The sequence below is a fragment of the Tupaia chinensis genome, unplaced genomic scaffold (assembly GCF_000334495.1).
Source record: "Tupaia chinensis unplaced genomic scaffold, TupChi_1.0 Scaffold146837_1, whole genome shotgun sequence".
NCBI classification, from domain to species: domain Eukaryota; kingdom Metazoa; phylum Chordata; class Mammalia; order Scandentia; family Tupaiidae; genus Tupaia; species Tupaia belangeri.
The window spans coordinates 3,241,752-3,252,114 of NW_006206691.1; positions in this window are offsets into that span (position 1 = coordinate 3,241,752).

Here is a 10,363-nt window from a genome sequence, read left to right on the forward strand (position 1 = left end):
TCGTCTAAATTATTAAATTGTGGACTCTCCTGGTATTTATTATAATATTCTTCTATTGCTTATTAGACCGAGAGATGATCCTGCCTTCATTAATATTAGTTAAGTTGTATCTTTTCTATATTTGGTGAGCTTGTATAAATGTTTATTAACTTTGTTGATCCGTTCAAAGAAACAGCTTTTGTTTTCATTCATTACCTCCATTATTTTCAATTTATTATTTTTTCTCGCTGCTTGATTTATGTTTATATTGTTTTTCCTCTGGGGTCGCAGATGGCATAGAGGTTATGTTGCTAGACTCTGACATTGGCCAAACATGGTTCAAGTCTCAGATCAGACCTGGTGGCTTGAAACTCATGCTGGATGCATGTGAATGCATGCCCAAGATCCTAGGAGAAGAACGGAAAAGGGATTGCAGTGTGGCTATCCCCCCTGGGGGGGTGATTTCTCACTTTCCCTCTCACTGTGTCTGTGGGTCTCTCTGGTGAGCTCATGTGCCCTAAGGCAAAAACCTCTACACACCCGTGCACACGCACACACACATTGTCCTTTCTTAGTTTACACACACACACACACACACACACACACACACACACACACACACATTGTCCTTTCTTAGTTTGCTAAATTCCAGACTTAAAGCATTAATTTCAGTTCAGGGACCTAGGAGACTAAATCTCTGCTCTAGACCCCATAATCTAGACTCCCCAAAAAGCTCAGATGGGGCATAGAAATCTTCAACCCTTATTGAACCTGCTACCTGAAGAAAGAAACTCCTTTTTATAAATATGAACCATATTGCAAAACATAGTAAAGCAGAGAAATCATCTCACGCATACCTTATAGTAAAAGGAAGCAGATGATCTTACAGTTGCAGAAACCTTCTTGAAGCAATTAGCTAAAAGTGAATACACCACCAAATGACTAAAATTCATAGAAGAGAGACTGAAGAGTGAGCAGAATGGAGAAGTACAGAGCTGCAGAAAGTGTGGCTCATCTCTTCCCACATACCTCTGAAATCTCAGGTGCAACTCCACAGCTAAGCCCAGGTGCACCTATTCTCTAGAAACCGTAAGGCCTTTGTAATATCCAGATCCAAAGTCAAAATTGCAGGTTGCTATTGAGTGTCTGGAAATGGAACTGCAAAGAGATTGTGGAACATCTCCTCCTGCACACCTCTGAATGCTTGGAATTAACTTCAAGAAATTAGGAAGAAATTCATAATCCATCAGATGACCAGAAATCATTGCAGAGCCACAGGGAACATGAGAAACCAAGAAAATATCTCTCCCCCCAAGGGGAGAGAACAACTTTTCATCATCCACAGACAGTAAAATGGAAATTGTGGAAATGTCTGATAAAGAATTCAGAATATTCGTAGCGACAAAACTAAATGAGATACGAGAGATGAGAGACAATGAACTCCAGAAGGTGCAAATGAAAACAGACAATGAGTTCCAGGAGGTGAGGAAGTTCTTTCACAATTTGAAATAAGAAATACATGCCATAAAAAAGATTCAAATGGAACTGTCAGAGATGAAGGCTGTAATATAGGAAATCAAAATTTCCCTTCAAAGTATTAAAAGCAGATTAGACCATGCAGAATATCAAATCTCAGATGGTGAAGACAAAACCTCTGACTTAGGAAAAAATCAAAATGACAGAAAATAAACCCCCCAAATGAGCATAATATATGAGAAATAGTAGATACCATTAAGCGCTCAAACACCTGGACAATAGGTATCCCAGAAGGTGAAGAAACTGGTAACAGTATTGATAATGTATGCCATGAAACCCTGGAAGAAAACTTTCCAAACCTAGAGAGGCATTCAAATATTCAGACCCAAGAAATACGAAGAACCTCACATAAAATGAACCCAAGAAGATCTTCTCCAAGGCACATCATAGCCAGATTGGCCTGATCCACATACAAAGACAAGATACTAAAATTGGCAAGAGAGAAATTTACAAAGGTTATCCCACAAAGGCTAACATCAAACTTCTCTTTGGAAACAATGTGAGCAAGGAAAGAATGGGAAAATATTTTCAAAGTGTTAAATGAAAAACAATTCAAACCAAGAAAACTATACCTGGAAAGATTATCCTTCACATGGGAATAAAAAATAAAGACATTCTCAGATAAACAAAACCTGAAAGAATTTACCAACACCGGGGCAGGTCGTTAAGAAGTTCTGAAAGAAGTGCTTTACCAGGAAAACTGAAGACACATGGACAAAAACAACAGAATAAAGAGCAACTAAGAATATGCTAGGAACAGATCTGGAAATATCAATAATGACATTGAATGTTAATGTCTAGGATGTAAATAAAAAGATCAGATCACATCAACATTGCAAATTTAATGGAAGAGAGATTCATTACATGAGACTGAACTGGTGAAATAGAATTGTATGACTTTTGACTAAAACATTACTGATTTTTTTTAACTATGCATTATTTTCCAGATTTGAGGATTTTGCTTTCTTTTGAGCTGTTGATAGGTTCAGCAATTTGTTAAAATGTTTTTTTTTTCTTGATTGTTTTTTTTTTTGTTTTTTAATTGAAACATTTTTTTTTCCCTTTCTTAGCCTTCTGAAATTGGAAAATATTTGAGGGTTATTTGTATTAATTCAATAATACCTGTTGCCTTGCACAAGAAATTGGAGATACTCATTATTGCTAGGGTTTTAATTGGAATGTTATATCTGAAGATATGACTCGAAAACTTTGGAACTAAATTTGATCTCAATAAAGACAACAGAAATTCTTTGGAAGATGGACTGGTACCATAAACAGTTTTGTCTGGCAGAGAGGAGGAGAGAAGTCATATGAAAACATTTGTACCATAAAATAATCTGGACTTTTCCTGCCCATCATGGTAATCACTAGAGATTGCAAAAGAGTAGCCACAGCCAGAGAATTACCTTGAGGAAGACTTTGAAGGAATAAAAAGAGACTGATATTTGCTAGTGGATGGTAAAACACAGAATACTTGGTAGGCAGAGTTGAGTTGGGAAGGTTCATGTGTGAATTGTCTGCTGGGTGTTTGCTTCTCAACAGTTTGCGTAGTTGATGTGTAAATATTTTCTCAAAAATATTTAATACGGGACCAGCAGATGGCATAATGGCTATGTCACTGGACTCCCACGTAGTTGCCCATAGTTTGAGTCCCAGACCCAGTGGCTTAAACTCACGCCAGGTATGTGTGCCTGCATGCCCAAGATCCTGAGAGGAGAATGGAGAAGTGATTGTGGTGTGGCCATCCACCCTGGAGGGGGTGATTTCTCACTTTCTGTCCCTGTTTTTCTCTTTCTGGCAAGCGCACACACCCTATAGCAAAAGCCTCTAAAAAAAATTAAAATCATACTGTCTCTATTATAGAGTCACAAACAAAATTATAACAAATATTTTGAAAATTATCTTTAAAATTCAGTATTTTGGAAATTTTGAAAGCTGTTTATTAACTGTCAAGTATTATGGAGCATGAGCAAAAATTTTTGACATGTAAAGTAAATGTTTGTGGTAAATGTAAAAAATAAATAATTAAAAAAGCATTAATTTTATATCTCTCCTACTTTCTTTTGTTCCTGTTTAAAAAATATTTATTTGGATTTCTGGTTTTCATATAATCATTGTACCTCTTTGTGCAGTACACTATGTTTTTTTTTTTAAGAAGCTTGCATACAATGTCCAATAATCAAATCAAGGATATAGACATTCAGCCTTGACCTTGAACCTATTTGATAATAGTTGTAGTTTTTGTGGAAGTCCATGTTAAATTATCAATGACTTTTGACATTTTTCACTCTGCCATGGGACACCATTCCAAATCTGGTCCACCTGCTGACGTATACTTCTTTATCCGTTAATCATTTTCTTCTGAACATTCCCTATACCCCATGCAGAGGCTAGTATCTAACATCACTCTCTTTACTTCAGTAGATTGAGTCCTTCAGTTTCTATCACAGAGTGTGGGCATTTGGTACATGTTATGCAGGGACATCAAGATTTGTCTTTCATAGCCTGGCTTATTTCACTTGGCATTGTATCTTTTAGGTTATCTACTTTGTTCTAATGGCAGGATATCACTGTTCTTTTTGGCTGAGTAGTATTCCATTCTGTACATGTGCCACATTTTCTTAATCTATGTGTTGCTGGTTGGTACTTAGGTTGATTCCATGTCTTAGCTTTAGTGCATAATGCTGCAATGAACATGGAAGTGCAAATGCCAAATGAGCAATTGATCTGAACAGATAACTTCAAAAGAAAGACATACAAATGGTACAAGGCATAGGAAAAAAGGTTCAACATGTCTTATCATAAAAGATATGCAAATCAAAACCACAATGAGGTACCACCTAACCTGCATCAGACTAACTAGTATCAAACAAAAACAAGGTTGCAGAGAAAAAGGAACACTTGTGCATTGTCAGTGGAAATGTAAATTAATATAGCCGCAGGGGAAAACAATTTTGAGATTCTGTAAAAATCTAAATATACAACTACCCATATAACCCAGTCATTCTACTCTTGAGTAATTACCTCAAAGGCAGAAAAATCACTGTCGGAAAGATATCTGTACACCTATTTTCTAATATATGCATTTGATGGTATAAATTTCCCCATAAGCACTAAACTTGCTCTTTCTCAGAGATCTTGATAGGTTGTATTTTCATATTTTAGTTTAAATTTTGTTTTTAATTTTTTTATTCAGAAGTACATTGTCTAATCTTTATAAATTTTGAATTATTCCAGCTATCTTCCCATTGTATCTAAGTCAGTTTTAGTTTCAGAACATGCTTTGTGTTGTCTCTGTCGTATTAAATCTGTTAAAGCATATTTTATGGCCTAGTATGTGTTCTCTCTTAATGTTCCATGTAAGAGTGATAAGATGGGTACTTTTGTGTGACTGGATGAAATATGCTATCATTGTCAACTAGATCAAATGCTTAGTATTGTTCAAGTCAACTATAATATTCTTACTGACTTTTTGCTTTCTTGATCTATCATTAATTGAAAAAAGAATATTGAAGTTTTTAACCATTAGAATGGGCTCGTATAATTTTCCTTACACTTATATCATTTCTTGTCTCATACATTTTGACAGTCTGCGTTTAGGTGCAAACTTGTTAACGATTGCTATATTTTCTAGAAGACTTTGCTCCCTTATTATTACATAATATCCCTCTGGTTTATGGTTATTTTTCTTATTCTGAAGTCGGTTTTACTTTTGATACAGTCATCCTAAATTTGTTTTGATCAACACGCTATGTGATATCTTTCATCATCTCTTACATCTAACCTGTGTCTGTATTTATAGATTGCTCCTTGCAGACAAGATATAGTTGAGTCTGCTTTTGTTTTGCTTTATTTAATTGACACTGCCAATTTCTACTGTTTTTAAAAAAATTTTATTTATTTATTTTAATTTGACCAGAGAGGAACATAGAGAGAGAGAGAGAGAGAGAGAGCGAGAGAAAGTGAGAGAGCAAGTCACTGGGCCTGGGACTCAAACTGCAGTCAGCCATGTGAGAGTCCAGCGCCCTTAACCACCATGCCACCTGCCAGCCCCGACAATTTCTACTTTTTAAATGGTGCATTTAGAAGACTCAAATTAAAAGTAATTATTTGTTTATTTAAACTATATCAACCACATTTAAACTGATTTATGTGTGCTTCTTTTTCCCATTTATTTTTGCTTTCTCTAGTTTTAATGGAGAATTGTGTATGGTATTTTTCTCATCTGTTACTGTATCAATTATATTCCTTTTCATTTATTTTAGTGATTGCCCTAATCTTTGCAACACTTACCTAATCAAAGTCCATAACCAGATACCACTATTTCACTTTAAAGACCATATTAGTACCTTATAATCTCAATTCTTCTGACTTAGAACATAACTATTGGAGAGGGCGAAGTCTTATCTTCATCCTTCAGTAAGTTTATGGCTGAGGCACCTATTATGTAATAGATTAACAAGAGGATAACATACATATTCATTAAATGTAAGTTTCATGTGATACAGGAGTCTTCATAAGGAAATGAAGACCCAAACAGGTAAACATGTATACTTTATGCTTAGTTCTGATAAAGAGTGGGCATTCATAAAGACATTTTGGTGGACAAAAAACTGTGATCAAATGCTGGTACTGCACTGCAGGGAACTTAGTAAAGCCTGTTCAGATTCTTCTTGGAGTCAGAGTGTCTTCAGCTCCTTTCCTCCAGGTAAAGGGCAGCCACTTCCCAAATGCAGGCTTGATAACCTCCTTCAGGAAAAAGTCAGACTCCTTTATAAGTTTTGTGACCTGCTTTGGGACAGGGTAAAAGTGATCTTCATGCTTCTGGTATTTTTTTCGAATGCTGGGGTGCTGTATTTTGAGATAGAGTGACCTGAATCTCATCACTGTCATTCATTCACTTATCAATTGGCTAAAATAATCTAATAAATTGGTTCTTTATACAACTTTCAACAATTACCCTCTAGGTCAAGTTATAAGAAAAAAAATAAAAACTTTATTGTTTTTCATTTGTTCCTTCTCCACTACTCTTCCCTTTTATGTATATCTGAATTTCTGACCTATGTAATTTTCTTTGTGAAAACTTCTTTGAACATTTCTCTCAGAACAAGTTTGTTGGCAATGAGTTCTTTTAGCTTTTATTTACATGAGAAAATTATAATGGCTCCTTCACTTCTGCAGGATTTTACTTGGTGCAAAATTCTAGCTTGTTGAAATTTTTGTCATTATTCTTTCAAAACTTTAAGTATTTCAATCCATTTTTCTTGCTTTCATGGTTTCTGCAGTCAACTTTAATTCTTATCCTTGTTATCACTAGGTAAGATGTTCTAGTCTCTGAACTTCTTGCAAGATTTGCTCTTTGTCTGTAATATTCTACAGTGTGACATGTCTCTTTTTAAAAATGTTTAATTTTCACAATAATTGCATATTTATAGAGTGTAACAGTTTGAATATGAAAATATTAATGTTGAACTTGTGTGTGTGTTTATCCTGTTTGTTGTTCTCTGGGCTTCCAGGATCCATGGTTTTGCATTTATCATTAATTGGAAAATTCTTGGCCATTTTTACTTCAAATATTTCTTGTCTGTTCTCTCTTCCTTCTGAAATTTTAGATACACTTATATTACTCCTATACTAATTTGTCCAATGGTTCTTCAATATTCTGTTACTTTTCAAAAATGTTTTTCCTGTTTGCATTTTAATTTAGGAATTTTTAAAAATGATCTATTTTTATTGACGGGAATGAGTTATAATACGGTAAAGTATGTAAGTGCAGAAATGAGGTTTTTGAAAGTACAATATTTTCACATTTTAAAAATCAGAACAGTAATTTTTTTATTGTGATAAATTATAACATTAAATTTGCTATCTTGATCACTCAAAAGAGTGCACATTTCATTCACTTTTAAACGTACAGTTCAGTTCAACCATCACCATTATCCACATCCAGAATTTTTTCATTGTGCCAAACAGGAATTCTGTACTATTGAAATAGTGACTCCCTCCCCTCCCAGCTGTTCCTGATAACCAGTGGAAAGTGGAGGAAATGCTTAACTGGATAGCAAGGAAGAGCTCTAGGCTCCAGGGAAAACCACAACACAGGACATGCCAGAGAAGAGAGGGAAGTGCCCCTGGTGGCTGCTGAGAGATGGTGTTAGACTCCGGAAGTAGTCTTCTCATCATTGAGGGACTGTGTGTTTAAGGGGTACCTCCCCAGGGCACACCGCATCCATGAGCCCCATGGCAGCATGTCCAGCAGGTCCATCATTCTCTCCCACAGTGTGTCAGGAGCAAACACTGAGAGCTTGAGGCTCTTACTGGGAAAATTTTATTTTTATTTAAAAAATTAATTTTATTTTATACATTCAATTACTGTATATCGCTATAGCTTGTATAGTGAATTTATCCAACATGAATACACTTCCCACCAGTCCAGTTGAAGATACTATACACATTATCATAAACAGACAACCCTCCATTTTTGTGTCCCTCGATTGTCTTTCTTCTCTGTTTTTTGATTCCTTTCCTCTCACTCTCCTGCATCTCCTACCCTCTTCCCACATTGTCTCCAATGTCCGGAACCATTTTCCATGCTTCTGTATCCTCTAATCTTTCAGTTTATTCCATAGAATGCGGACAGTCGGTATATATTAAGTGGAGCCATGCAATGTCTCTCTTTCAGGTTATAGCCTGGCTTGCTTTGCTCAGCAGTAAATCTTCCATATTTGTCCACTTTCTATCAAATGTCAAGGTCTTGTTTTTCATGGCTAAATAGTATTGCATAGTGTATATGTGCCATACTTTTTCAACTCATTCATCTGCTCATGGACATTTGGGTTGGTTCCATGTCTTAGCAATTGTGAATAATGCTGCAATAAATGTAGATGTGCAAGCACTTTTTCGACTGAGCATCTTCCTATCTTTTTGGTAGATACCCAGGAGTGAAATTTCTAGATCATATGGTCGTTCTATCCATAGGTCTTTGAGGAATCTTCATATTGTTCTCAACAGTGGCGATACTAATTGACGTTCCTACTAACAGTGAAGAAGAGCTCCCTTTTCAGCACAGCTACACCAGCACTAATCATTTTTTAAAATAATTATTTTATTTAACTTTATTTATTTATTTAAATTTTAATAGAGAGATTCAGAATGAGAGAGAGAGGGAAAATGAGAAAGCAAGACACCAGGTCTAGTACTTGAACTGTGGTCAGCCATGTGAGAGTCTGGTACCCTTAACCACCACACTGCCTGCCGGCCCTGCACTTAGCACTTACATATATATTTTTTTAATCTTAGCCTTTGGTTGGGATTAGATCTCATTGTGATTTTGATCTGCATCTCCTTTTTTTTTTTTTTTTGGAGAGATTTTCACTGTAGGGCGCGTGCGCTCACCAGACAGACAGAGAGAGACATAGAGACAGAAAGCGAGAAATCACCCCCCAGGGGGGATGGTCACGCCGCAATCCCTTCTCCTCCATTCTCCTCTCGGGATCTTGGGCACGCACGCACACGCGCCCGGCGTGAGTTTTAAGCCACCGGGTCTGGGACACAAACCGCGGTCGACTACGTGGGAGTCCAGCGACATAGCCATTACACTAACTGCTGGTTCCCTGCATCTCCTTATGATAAGGGATGTTGAGCATTATTTTATGTGGTTTTTAGCTGTTCATATGTCTTCCTTACAGAGTTGTTTGTTCAGCTCATTTTTCCTTCTTCTAATTGGGTTGATCATGTTTTTTCGGGTAAGCCACTTGAGTTCCCTGCGTATTCTGGTTATCAGTCCCTTATCTGAGGCATAGTTTTCAAAAATATTCTCCCATTCTGAGAGTTGTCTATTTACACTAATTACTGTGTCCTCTGCTGTAGAGAAATCTCTTAATCTGACATAACCCACTTTATCTATTTTGGGGATTATTGCCTGTGCATTGGGGATCTTATTTTAGGAGATTTTTGTCTACTCTGATGTCTCCCAGAGTTTCTTCAGTGTTTTCCACCAGTAATTTTATAATTTAAGGTCTTAGGTTTTAGATCTTTGATCCACTTTGAGTTGATTTTTGTTAATGGTGAAAGATGTGGATCCAGTTTCATCTTTCTGCAGGCAGATATCCAGATTTTCCAGCACAATTCCTAAAGAGGTTTCCTTTTTCTCACTGAATTGACAGGTGACCTTTACTAAAATCAGTTGGCTGTATGTCTTGGGATTTATTTCTGGGTTCTCTATTCTGTTCCATTAGTCTACATGTCTGTTTTTGTGCCAATACCATACTATTTTTTAAATTACCACAACTTTGTAATATATTTTGGGGTGAGGGAGTGAGATGCCTCCTACTCTACTCTTCTTGCCAGGATTGCTTTAGCAATATGGGGTCTTTTATGATTCCAGACAAATTCTATGATTGTCTTCTATAGTTCTATAAAAAATGTCTCTGGGATTGCATTAATTATGTAGGTTAATTTGAGTAGAATTGCCTTTTTGATTATATTACTTCTTCCAATCCAGGAACATGAAATGTCTTTCCACTTTTTTCCTATCATTTTCAATTTCTTTTTCAAAATTTCCGTAGTTTTCCTTTTAGAAGTCTTTGACTTCCCTTGCTAGATTTATTCCTAGGTATCGTATAGTTTTTCTGGTTGTGGTAAATAGGATTACTTCCTTCAGTTCTACCTCAGTATGCTTGTTGTTTGTATATAGAAATGTATAGATTTTTGTATGTTGATTTTGTATCCTGCCACTTTGATGTATTCATCTATCTCTTCCAGGAGTTTTTTTCTTGGATACTTTTGGCCCTTTTATGTACATAATCATGTAATCTGCAAATAGAGATAATTTCACCTGTTCTTTCCC